Here is a 13,147-nt window from a genome sequence, read left to right on the forward strand (position 1 = left end):
ACATTATACTGTGGTATACTGAAGTACAGAAGAATGTTGTTTCAAACAAGTTGTAGAATGTTCCTAGAACATGACCAAAATCAAATGTAATCATGTTTGAACTTTTAGAAAATGTTCTGTTAAAGTAATGAAATACCAATAATTTTTGTTTTATTTTTGTGCTGAGAATGTTCCAAAGCCAGGCAACTATCCTGCACCTTTTGCAGAAAGTTGTGGGAAGGTTGTATGCAAAATAAAAAGACAACCAAGACCGAAAAACATGGTTCTCAGAATGTTATGTGCTAGCTGGGGTACTACATCTTAAAGGGTACCTCTCAACCCCAGTTACAGCCTTTGCCCAACCCCTTAAAATAAGAAATTGCTCATAAATATTAATTTTGGGGTGGGTAAATGTAGTTGCACCTGATCCCAACACTTTCTCACTAAAGCATACTTACCAGAAGTCCACTGGCACGCTCTGATAATAAAATGATGTGCATCATGTCACGACTCCGACCGAAGGACACTCCCCTTCCCGTTCGGGTGGCGCTCGGCGGTCGTCGTCGCCGGCCTACTAGCTGCTACTGATTATTTCCTCCCCCTCCTTATGTGTTGATTGAGTGCACCTGTTTTGAATTAGGTAGTAGGCTTTATTAGTCAGCTGGCCACTATGAGTACTGCGTCATGCCGTATGGGTTAAAAAATGCTCCAGACATTTTTCAAACCTTTGTAGACGATATTCTCAGGGACCTGCACGGGCAGGGAGTGGTTGTTTATATCGATGACATTCTGATCTACTCAGCCACTCACGCTGCGCATGTGTCTCTGGTACGCAAGGTGCTTGGTAGACTGCTGGAGCATGACCTATACGTCAAGGCTGAGAAGTGTGTGTTCTCCAAACGAGCCGTCTCCTTTCTGGGTTATCGCATTTCCACCTCGGGGTGGAGATGGAGGGTGACCGCAGTAAGGCCGTGCGTAATTGGCCGACTCCAACCACGGTAAAAGAGGTGCAGCAGTTTTGGGGTTTTGCCAACTACTACCGGAGGTTTATCCGGGGTTTTGGCCAGGTAGCGGCTCCAATTACCTCACTGCTAAAGGGGGCCCGGTGCGGTTGCGATGGTCAGCAGAGGCGGACAGAGCTTTCAACAGGTTGAGGGTGCTGTTCACGGATGCACCCGTGTTGGCGCATCCGGACCCCTCTCTAGCATTCATAGTGGAGGTGGACGCGTCCGAGGCTGGGGTGGGTGCCGTGCTATCACAGCGCTCGGGTACGCCACCAAAACTCCGCCCCTGCGCTTTCTTCTCGAGTAAGCTCAGCCCAGCGGAGCGTAACTATGATGTGGGGGACCGGGAGTTGTTAGCGGTGGTCAGGGCTCTGAAGGTGTGGAGACACTGGCTTGAGGGGGCTAAGCACCCCTTTCTCATCTGGACCGACCACCAAAATCTGGAGTATATTCGGGCAGCTAGGAGACTGAACCTGCGGCAGGCAAGGTGGGCCATGTTTTTCACTCGATTCTGGTTCACTTTATCATATAGACCGGGCTCCCAGAACGTGAAGGCGGACGCACTGTCCCGCCTTTACGACACGGAGGATAGGTCCACCGAACCTACTCCCATCCTTCCGGCCTCAAAGCTGATGGCACCGGTGGTATGGGAGGTGGACTCGGACATCGAGCGGGCGTTACGGGCTGAACCCGCGCCTCCTCAGTGTCCGGCGGGGCGGAGGTACGTGCCGCTTGGTGTTCGGGACCAACTGATTCGGTGGGCTCACGTCCTACCCTCCTCGGGTCACCCTGGGGTGAGGAGGACAGTGGGGAGCCTTCGGGGGAGGTATTGGTGGCCTACCTTGGCTAGGGACGTTAAGGTTTATGTCTCCTCCTGTTCGGTATGCGCCCAGAGTAAGGCTCCTAGGCACCTTCCTAGAGGGAAGTTACAACCCCTGCCCGTTCCACAACGGCCATGGTCACATCTATCTGTAGATTTCCTGACCGACCTTCCCCCGTCTCAGGGCAACACCACGGTTCTGGTGATTGTGGATCGGTTCTCTAAGTCCTGCCGTCTCCTCCCGTTGCCCGGTATCCCAACAGCCCTACATCGTTTCTGATCGGGGCCCCCAGTTCACGTCCCGAGTATGGAGGGCGTTCATGGAGCGTCTGGGGGTCTCGGTCAGCCTGACCTCCGGTTATCACCCCGAAAGTAATGGGCAGGTGGAGAGAGTAAACCAGGAGGTGGGTATTCTGCGGTCGTACTGCCAGGACCGCAAATGTGGCTCTTGACAGTTAGCTCACAGTGAGTGGTAAGGTGCTGAGTTCCTGAGAGCTATTGCCATTTGCGGAGTAAATTCTAATCACTCATGATATATTTTATGTGGACTCACATTTATTGCGGTATTATGTTGGGATGAAAAGTGCAATCATCACCTTGAAAATGAAGATTAGGGGCTCAATTCAATCCAACCCGCAAGGCAGTATTTACCCAGTAGCTCTTTTTCCAATTGTCAAATTGACTCACAGATTGGTCTTGGGTTCTGTATAAAAACCTTCAACTTCTACCAGGGCGACTCCTTTCACAGGTATGCTTTCACTTTTCAGAATTAGAAGTGGGTGGGCACGGGATGAATATTTTATTAAAAAAAGGATTTGAAAAAATATATCTGCTCCATGTGGGGTTAAAACTCCGAACCATTGATCTATGAGCCAACTAGTTTAGCGGACTACAGCACCAATTAGCCTAGCGGTCGGGAAAAAATACAATGATCTGACATGACCACCATTGTCATCTATTTCTTGCTACGATTGATGTATCTACAAATATTAACATATAATCCTCATGGACTACATGTTTTATTTCTTTGTAAAATCCCATAAACGATAAGCAAAAACGTCAAATTTGGTCATATGCCTTAGTGTCTTTTGAATTTTGTGTAACGTATAGTCTAGTCAAGGAAGCATCATGCAAAATATATTGGCGCACTTCACTTACAAAGATCATTGGCAAATAACGTCCGCTGTCACCTGCTTTTATAGTAAGCCTTGAGATGGTACCAGAGTTGTGGACTCGAGTCACATGACTTGGACGATCTGACTCGAGTCACAAATTTGATGACTTGAGACTCGACTTGATATAAAATAAAATAACTTGAGTCTTGACTTGGAGCCTCAATACTTGGGACTCGACTTTGACTTGAGACTGATGACTTGAAATGATCTGGCCAGGTTTGTCACTCATTTTGTCACTCAGTCTCCGTGGATTACTCGCCACTCAGCCAGGGACAGTAGCCATCGCGTTTCACTAGATTGGCTAGTGAAACGCACACTTGGCCCTCTGATTGGACCAGAAAACTGTCAATTAACGCAGGTCAGGGTGAGCTAGCGAACAGATTGCTGATTTGCTGTACAGCTACAGGATTGGGTGTAGCACAAATGTCAAATTGTAGGGAGAGAGGATAGCCATAATAAATAAATATGCAGCTCCAAAAGTTGTTTGGTGATCAATAACCTTTGCAAGCTTGCCAGCAATGGGGCATCAACCAACAATTACTAGCTTAGGCCTACTGGTAGTGCTGAGCTAAGTGCTTTTTGAGGTTGTTTCGGTTTCGGTTAGATGATTAAAAAACAATCACGGTTTTCGTTTTTGGTTTTGAATATTATTTGTTACATTAAATGCACTATGCATTATGTGGGTTGAATGCTGTAACAACACAGAATAAAACAATTAATAAAAGTCGCATGAGGGTAGTGACTGCGCATTACTGCTTATCACTTTTATCACTATTGCGTTAACAAAATCAATATTTAATTTGTTGTGTATATTACATTTGTTTTATTTGATGACTTTATTTCATTACAAATCATCAGCTCATATCTATAGATTTGCTGCCTATGCTGTCTGACAAAATCCCTATTTTGTAGTTATTTTATGACTGCTGAATACCAACTATCAATCACTTAGACCATGTATTTTCAGGTAGATAGATACCTGATACCTGGCAAATTAAAAACTGCTCTCTATATCACCTCAAGATCGCACATTCTTCTCTCTTCCTTAACAGCTTTAAAGAACACAGACCAAGACAAGAAGGTGGATTATGGTCATTGTAGGTTATTATCACATTTTATGCGCTAAACTATGTAGAATATTGGCCTGTTGGAAACTCCATACTACATTGCACAGTTCAGGCTAGATCTGATTTATCTCTAGAGAAACTGCTATGTGCACTTTGAGCTCCCAGAAAGAAAACCTGAAGGAAATTTAATTCAAATAATTGAATCGACTTTGGTCAAACAAACAATAACAGACATTTCGGGTTAATCGCTCAGCATTACCTACTGTTTTTTTGATAAGTCAAAATTGGTTGAAAGTGACAATTTACTTTACAGCTTGCATATGGAATCTGTTGTTAAATTGAATTGAACCGTGATGAAGAAGCACCCTACTGTAGGTGTTGCTCCACTTGTGCTCTCCAAACTCCCGCCAGTGGAGAGCGCTTTGTTCTCTTGTTGAAATATTTGCTGTTGCTTTCACATGTTTAAATGCATATGTGGTAAATCTTTAGTCCATCCAATACTACAATAATTGCTAGCGTTTCATCATTCATCCCCATACTGTTTATTGCAACACTTCGACATTTCTGTTTCAAGTTTGATACAATACATTTTCATTTATCATTTCTTACCCTGAGTGGGTGGGATGTTTATTGTGCACATAAATATTCGCAAGACTCATGAGGTAAAAGTTGTTTATTTACACTGAACAAAAATATAAACGCAGCATGTAAGGTGTTGGTCCCATGTTCCATGAGCTGAAATAAAAGATCCCAGAAATGTTCCATACGCACTAAAAGCTTATTTCTCACAAATGTTGTGTACAAATTTCCTTACATCCCTGTTAGTGTGCATTTCTCCATTAACAAGATAATCCATCCACCTGACAGGTGTGGCATATCAAGAAGCTAATTAAACAGCATGATCATTACACAGGTGCACCATGTGCTGGGGACAATAAAAGGCCACTCTAAAATGTTGTCACACAACACAATGCCACAAATGTCTCGTGTTTTGGAGGCAGCATGCAATTGGCATGCCGACTGCAGGGATGTCCACCAGAGCTGTTGCCAGTGAATTTAATGTGCATTTCTAAACAATAAGCCACCTCCAACATCATTTTAGAGAATTTGGCAGTATGTTTAACTGGCCTCACAACAGCAGACCACGTGTATGGCATCGTGTGGGCGAGCGGTTTGCTGATGTCAACGTTGTGAAAAGAGTGCCCCCATGGTGGCGGTGGGGCTATGGTATGGGCATGCATAAGCTATGGACAACGAACACAATTGTATTTGATCGATGGCAATTTGAATGCACAGAAATTTAATGACGAGATCCCAAGGCCCATTGTGAGGGCCATTTTTTAAAGGTATCTGTGACCAACAGATGCATATCTGTATTCCCAGTCATGTGAAATCCATAGATTAGGGCCTAATGAATTTATTTCAATTGACTGATTTCCTCAGATGAACTGTAACTCAGTAAAATCTTTGAAATAGTTGCAAGTTGCGTTTATATTTTTGTTCAGTATAATTCAATGTACGGTTTCCTTTGTTCATATTTACCAGGTTATATTAGAGTTTTGTGTGTTTGTGTCCTGTCTCCGTGTGTCTGTGTCCTGTCTCCGTGTGTCTGTGTCCTGTCTCCGTGTGGCTGTGTCCTGTCTCCGTGTGGCTGTGTCCTGTCTCTGTTATTCTGGTTGTGCGTAATAGGAACGTACAAACAGAAATAGGCTACGTTGCCTGCGGACTACGCTTTGGAATCAGTACATTGAACAAGATACAATTATTGTCCCATGTATGAATGGGGATGGAATATCATTAATAATCATTAATTCTGATAAAGATGAATGTACCAATGTAACAATGGATGTGGAAATTGTATTTTACAATGTAGAACCAGTTTATTGGTTGTAATTGCCAATGTTGTAATTGTATGATCCTGGGAGGGGCCAAGTGCTTATGTACTGAACCTGTTTGAGCTCCTATTACACATATTCGATTTGGTTTCTCAAGGGGAGGCTCCAACTATGGATAACTGCATACTTGGACTGTTTCTGAAAGTGGGCGTTGCAAAAGAAGTGGGTGGCTCAACAGTGATGGGTGTAAAATCAGAGCTTCATTATTGGTCAGACCGGCCATAGTCAGGATCACTGCTGGTCAGCTTAATGTTTACATTGCAGGTTAAGAGAACTTATGTAGCAGGTTAGGAGAATTAACATAGCAGGTTAGGAGAATGAACGTAGCAGGTTAGGATCATTAACGTGGCAGGTTAGGAGAGTGAGGTTAAGGTTAGGAAAAGGGTTAGGCTTAGCTAAAATGCATAGCAGGTTAGTATAATTAGTATAGTCAACCTGCCTTGCCTTCTGCTGATGTCATTCATTTACCACTGCTACAGGGTCCCTATTTTACAATTACATAATCAAAATATGCTGTAGACAAAATAATCAAAAGGGCTGTCTGGTAGCCTCAATAAATAAACAAAGATTTGTAGTTGAACAAGTCATTGCATGTATAGATTTTTTAAAACTTGACTTGAAAAAAACTTGGTGTAACGCTCATTCCTTCAACGATAAACGCGAATCCGACCATCACTCCGGGTGATACAAAACTGCGACTCGTCAGTAAAGAGCACTTTTTGCCAGTCCTGTCTGGTCCAGCGACGGTGGGTTTGTGCCCATAGGCGACAATGTTGCCAGTGATGTCTGGTGAGGACCTGCCTTACAACAGTCCTACAAGCCCTGAGTCCAGCCTCTCTCAGCCTATTGTGGACAGTCTGAGCACTGATGGAGGGATTGTGCGTTCCTGGTGTAACTCAGGCAGTTGTTGTTGCCATGCTGTACCTGTCCTGCAGGTGTGATGTTCGGATGTACCAATCCTGTGTAGTTGTTGTTACACGTGGTCTGCCACTGCGAGGACGATCAGCTGTACGTCCTGTCTCCCTGTAGCTCTGTCTTAGGCGTCTCACAGTACGGACATTGCAATTTATTGCCCTGGCCACATCTGCAGTCCTCATGCATCCTTGCAGCATGCCTAAGGCACGTTCACACACATGAGCAGGGACGCTGGGCAACTTTCTTTTGGTGGTCTCAGAGTCAGTAGAAAGGCCTCTTTAGTGTCCTAAGTTCTCGTAACTGTGATCTTAATTGCCTACATTGTAAGCTTTTAGTGTCTTAACGATCGTTCCAAAGGTGCATGTTCATTAATTGTTTATGGTTCATTGAACAAACATGGGAAACAGTGTTTAAACCCTTTACAATGAAGATCTGTGAAGTTATTTGGATTTTTACAAATTATCTTTTAAAGACAGGGTCCTGAAAAGGGGACGTTTCTTTTTTTGCTGAGTTTATATCACTTTTGCAACAAGCGGTCAAAATGAAGACCAGAATTGACGTGTTTCACTATAACTAAGCCTAAAACATTTATTTTACATTTTTATGAAAGTTACTCTTTAAGGCCAGGATTCAATCAGATTAAAGTTAACCCGCAATAACCGACAAACGCATAACATATCATTGTTTTTGTTTAGGTGATGTCGGAGGTGTAACTGCATTGGTGCTGTCAAATTGGTGAGTGGCTGCTGTTGGGGTCATTGTGACGAAACCACACCCATCCTTATATCCCACCCGCGTTAGTTCAGAATGAGAAAGTGTCGGACATACAGAAATGACACTCAAATTGAAAATCATAAAACAAAATAAGGATTGATATCAGCATAATCAAGGTTTAGCGGCCTAATATTCTGAACAATAATCCCTCCTATGATTGAAAGCTAGCTGTAATCATCGGAAGCCATATGAATCTCAACACAACAGCAGAACAACAATAATGGATGATAGTAATGTCTCAGTATGCACTTTGGGCTGCAAAACAGGTTCTTTACAAAGAAGAAATGTAAAATAAATATCAATATGGAAAGCACCTCCACACCACACCTGTCAACTCCCACTGCTTGCCCTTGTACAATACATTTAGTGTTTTAAGCAAAAGGGTACAGTACACACCTATATTCGAGTGTGATACAACTCGTTATTACCTAACGCCTGAAAACAAGGAAACATCCTGTCCAGCTCCAGATATTCTCTTTTGTTTTTATCATCTCCTCACTATTTGAGCTCACAAACAGAAACTTAACATCTTGTGTGCTGGCTTTGAAGAATAATAAGGATGGGGAGGCTGATGTGCACCTCTCTCCCCTGTGAGCATGCCTGCCTGTGAGGAGGATACGGAGAGAGAGGACTGGCGTGCGCCACAGATGAAGTGATCCTCGTGAGGAGGAGGCGGCACATTGAAGCAGATGCAGAGAAATGTGAGAGGGTGTCAGTGAGACTGGTGATGACGCGCTCATGGCTGCGGAGAGCTGGCGAGGCCGCGGCCCTGGCTCTGACTCACCTCATCCCCACGAGGCCTCCTGGCTGACGTCACTCGGCGGGCTGTGGCATTTCTCTGCTTCAACTTCACTTGCAGGCAGGCGCACTCAAACCCTCTCCTCTAAAAGACTAACAAATGTGTACACTCTCTCCTGCAGTGTCATTCACTCACAGCCTCTTTTCTGGCATTATGCTGTTTATTGCTGCTCATGTCAACACTTGTCTACCTAATGATTCCCTCTTAACCCTCAGCCAAAACCTTCTGGCTACTTAGTGCTGGAAACAGATGTGAATGGCTGGGTATACCATTTTATCATGTTTACAATATCAAATGAAATGAAAAACAATCACACTGGACTAGATCACCAACTGTTTTCTCCAGAAAAGTGACACTTTTAGTCTGTTTGCCACCTTTGCACAGGTCTCATGATGCAATAGTTGCATCACATTATTCAATGGGGTTTGGGCTGACCAATTTGGTTTAAACCTTTTGTTAAGTTGGGGAGAACGTCACTGGTTTTACTACTCAGGGAAAAATGTATGTACTGTGCATTAAAGGACCATGATGCTGCAGGTTTGTGTACATTGGTGGCCTCTCCTTTTGAATGAAAACTATGCAAGAGAACAACACACACAAACACCACAAGTTAACAAAGCATAGAACAGTAAGAGGCAGGGGTACGTTGCAATTAAATCATAAGTGGGCCTTCTCAAATGTGGAAATTGTACGTTATTATCTCACCTGGCAAATAATGCATCAGTGGTAATTGCTGTGGCACTTACGACTTGTTTTGATCAATTACTTGTAATCAGCAATAATCATATAATTTGCCTGGTAGAAACCAGAAATACCAACGACTATTCCTGTCTCTTTTTTTGCCCTGCCTCCTCTTGCTCCCTTTCTTTCTCTCTGGTAAAATGTCAAGCATGCGGTAAAAAAACAACTGCCTGATTCAATGGTAATTGTATCTGTTAATAATGAATAAGGACAGTCTTAGTCATGCTGCTGGGCTGCAAGAGGGAATGTTTTGATGTGGAATATTAGACTAAAAATCATTGTGTTAAAACTGAGATGGAAGATACAGTAGTTGTAACTGTGTGTGTGTTCGAGTGTGTGCATGTGATGTGATTCAGTCAGAGGAGGCTGGTGGGAGGAGCTATAGGAGGATATGCTCATTGTGATGGCTGGAATGGAATAAAATGGCATTTCCATATGTTTGATGTGTTTATACTATTCCATTTATTCCATTCCAGCCATTACAATGAGCACAACCTCCTATAGCTCTTCCCACCAGCCTCCGCTGGATTCCATTTTTGTGTTGTACATACTGTACTTCAAATGCATCAAAGACAGTAGCCCCTCAATGAACCATTAGTATCCAAAGATATTGACAGAGCTGCGGTTCAACAAGGCCATTCAAAACTACAAAAATATAGTCGGTTAAGGATAAAATATATTATTACAATAATTTTATGTTCCTGACTCCACTGGAGATCCTTATTTTTTGACCAATCAGGATCACCCATTTCTCGGTGTCGGTTACAAAGCAGAGCGCTGTTAAAGTGGAGCTTAATTTCATGTGGGGCAGCTGTAGGTTTGTGTTGTGACTCAGGCCTGTGGTGGCCAAGGAGCCGATGACCATCTGGCCAAGAGGGTCCTCATTGGTCATGTTTATTTATCCTCCATATTTTGACCAGTGGAGGATGTTGAGGGAAGGACGGCTCACAATAATGGCTGGAATGGCGTGAATGGGATGGCATGAAACATGGAAACCATGTGTTTGATACTATTCCACTCCAGCTATTACCACAAGCTCATCCTCTCAATTAAGGTGCCTTCAACCTGATTTGACCCATAGCAAACACGTTTAATTAAAAAAAATTTTACACTTGATCATGCTGTTCCATAAATCATTTCAGCTACACCATGCAGCACAGTGGAATAATATAGGACTGCTTACAAGTGTTTCAATTCACCTGGGACCAGATTGATTCTGGTAACACTATGGATCAAACAGACAAGGTGACAGTGTAAAATGAGGGAGGAGTCATAAAGACATGAAAAGGTTTAACAGAGGAGAGGAGGAATCATAGGAACCTTCCCTCTCATCATCTAATTAAATGCTCCATCACAGCTCACAAATCCAACACCAGGGATCATTAACAGTCTCTTTGGCCCTGATTAAAAAAGGAATCACCCTCCACGCTAACTGCATTAGAGTTCACTAACAATGAGAGACAGATGCCGTGACCATTATAGACAGACCACAGGACTCCTATTGGTACACTGCTCCAGCAATCTGACACACCAACAGGGTAGCTGCTGATAAGCTGCCAGGAGAGACCAGGCTGAGGAGGACTCCATTTGGGCCATACAGGAGGATGTGCTGCTTTGTATGGAGTAAATGACACCTGCAACAAACCCTGCCATTACCTAAGGGTGATTGTTATGTCTGCAACCTCCAATTCACTGTCCTCTTAAATGGTGCCACAGTGAGAGCCCATGGACAACTACTGGGAATATTACAGGTCACAGTGCAAATGTGATTTTCCTAGAGAAGGGTAATGCAGCCAAAGTGGAAGGGCCGCTGGACTGAGTCAGGGCCCCCCACTGTGAGGAAGATGATTTTATTCTGCCGCCACTATTCAATACGTTGCCTCATTGGTGTTGATTACTGATAGCTCCTGGTTTCTGGGCTTCGTCATTCCCCACTGTGCCAAAGAATCCTCCTGTCAGTGTGATTTTCTTTAAAGCACCTGACAATTTTGTTATTTTAACAAACAACCAATAAAAAGAGATTGGTAAAAAATAACCCATCTCAATTAATCTATTCCCATGTACGAAAATAAATAGCATTTTTCAAAACTCCAAATTCATAAATGGACTTTGGTGAAGCCTTAACCAACATACTTTTTCCAATAGCCATACTGTGCTTACAAGCTAGAGCACATCTAAACTCAGGCCTGGAGAATTTACTGATGAGGAAAAACTCCTGGCCCCAAATCCTTTAGTAACATCTGTGCCCTGTGTAAATTACATTACAGACTCAACACAAGGTATTCCTCTAGCTCTGGGACTTCTCAGCCTGTCCAGTATGTTGATCATTATTATATGAGCAGAGTGATGTGGAATTCAGTCCATTCATACAGTCCACTGGGGAGTCGGTGACATGTCTCCAGGGTATCTACTCTCCTGAGACGAGACCATTCTACCTCAGGTTACTATGTCATCTGACAACGCAGAGAGGTGCATTCTATTACAGGTGAGAATAAAATAGATTATTTTGAGAACAGACTGAGTCAGAGGGTGGATATTTATGGTTGGGTTCAAGGCATTAGCTATGCATTCTCAGGAGGGGGAGGACTTCATAAATACTATTTTAATTTAATATTTTATTTTCCATATCCAAGTTTTAATTGAAAGTCAGCTAAATGCAGCTGAAGCCCCCGCTACAGTAGCTGTACTCCCCGGCTCCGCTTCAATGTCGGTCTTCTCCCACAGCGCCTGCGTCATTCACAAAAATCATTCAAATGGCTTTGACCTCAAAGCCTTTTTCATTGAGAAATCTTTTTATAGCAGGAGCAGCAGAGACAGGCGGGAGTGAGTGAGAGTAGGAGGGTGGGAGTTGTGGAGGGAGGGGGTTCACAGACTGTGCTGTCCTTACCTGACTAGCAATGTACTCTGAGCCACTGCTTCTGCTCCTCTCCATCTCTCAGAGGGGGAGCCATTGGCCGGCACATGTGTCTGTTTTATCTCGTGTGACAAGCTATTGGCCAAGATACATATCTCTTCTGCTTCGGATACTGAAAAATTGGCTGGAGCAAGCAACAGTCAGACTGTGCAACTATTGAACAGTAAACCATTGGCTGGAATAGCCCTCTGGATAGGGATTGGCTAGAGAAGGCTTTTGGCTCAAAAGACAGCAGTGCAGATAGGTTTGAGTGAAACAGTGAGCTAGTCTTGGAAACAGGCAAAAATACTTCAGCTCCTTTGTTCATCTCCCAGTTTAGCAAGAATGCACAGCACAGCACACACACAGCCTACACACGCATGTAGAGCTCCGATTCCATTGGTTGGGTCATGGACATGTCTTCAATCATCGACGTTTTCCCAATTTCAAGAGGATGTCATTTTTTCAGCCATACTAATTGAATCTTAAGATGATTCTACCCACTTTTTTCATTAAATGCATATTTCATATATTATCTTTCTTTTATATTCTTCATTCTATACTTCCTTTTTCAAAGCTATGGATAGTGTTCCAAGACTTATCATAAATATAATTTCCCTTTTCCAAGGTGACTCGACAGCGGGGTTCCAGCGTGCACGCCCAACCTCCACAAATAGCCTACCCCCCACCACCATACCATCTCCACTCAGCCCACTCAGGATTTCACATAATGGACAAAAGGTGTCTAATTATGGCTAATTAGAATGAATGCAAGCAGGTATCTCATTACTTGCCCAGATATTCTGTTGACTCACATTTTTAATTGGTACATTAAAAGAAACAGTACGCAAAGTCAGGGTGGAGTTATGAGATGAATGTATTAATTTTGGTCTAGAATGAACAGCCCAAAGCTAATGCACAGAGCAGGTAACAGGAAGTGTTAAACATTCTTTCATTGCCCCTCCCATTGTAAATATAGCCAAACTTGTGGAAACATCTGGAAAAGTGTCAAATCGTTAATGAAGAAAGCAGATCCATTCATAGCTTTATCCTTTGTCTCCTGACAGAAAGGAGTATTCCAATAT

The sequence above is a fragment of the Oncorhynchus tshawytscha genome, linkage group LG12, assembly GCF_018296145.1.
Source record: "Oncorhynchus tshawytscha isolate Ot180627B linkage group LG12, Otsh_v2.0, whole genome shotgun sequence".
NCBI classification, from domain to species: domain Eukaryota; kingdom Metazoa; phylum Chordata; class Actinopteri; order Salmoniformes; family Salmonidae; genus Oncorhynchus; species Oncorhynchus tshawytscha.